Below are 824 nucleotides of genomic sequence, written 5' to 3'. Positions count from 1 at the left end.
ATCATTTAAATAATTAAATGAAATAAAAGATTTAATTAACAATAAAATGTCTTCTAAAAATGAAAATTGAACATTTAAAACAAAAAGTTGAACACATTTTTATTCTTTTAAATAGAAATAAAAGAAAAGAATTTAGTTCTTTTAATAATCACAGAAGGTAATGCCAGAAGAAGTTAAAAGAACTCTAAGTTTCTTTTTCCTTTAATTCTTTCAATTTTGTTTTCCCTCGAATAAATAAATAAATAAATTAATTAATTAAGTAATTAAGTAATTAAAAGAATTAATTAATTATTTATTTATTAATTAATTAATAAAAAGAATTAAAAGAAACAAAAGTGATAAATAAAGCTGCATGCACAAATCCCTTCGCAGCCATTTCTGCTGCTGCCACTTTGCTGCTGCTGGCCCCACACAATCCCTCATAACTTTTAATATATTTATTATTTATTTATTTATTCATTTATTTATTTATTTATTTATTATTTAATCTTTTTTTCTCATTCCATACACCAATTAGCTCACGAGGGGCCCGAGGTGGGCCCCTGGGGGCCCCCTGGGGGCCCCCCAAGGGCCCCCTTGGGGGCCCCCAGTACCCTATGTGCGCAGGCTAGCAGCTGCATGCGTAATATTTTAGAGGCCCTTGAGTGAAGTAAAAAGGATTAAATAGTGAAAGAATGCAAATGGTGTAGGGTTTAGCGTTTAGGGTTTAGGGTTTAGGGTTTAGGGTTTAGGGTTTGCTGCAACTCGAGGAAATGCTGCGGGGCCTGAGGGCCCCCTTTTTCAGGTGCTGAGGGGCCCCCATGGAGACCACACAGTGCTCTAGC

This window comes from Eimeria tenella, genomic scaffold (assembly GCF_000499545.2).
Source record: "Eimeria tenella Houghton genomic scaffold, Eth_scaff2604, whole genome shotgun sequence".
NCBI lineage: Eukaryota > Apicomplexa > Conoidasida > Eucoccidiorida > Eimeriidae > Eimeria > Eimeria tenella.
This window is presented reverse-complemented; position numbering follows the sequence as displayed.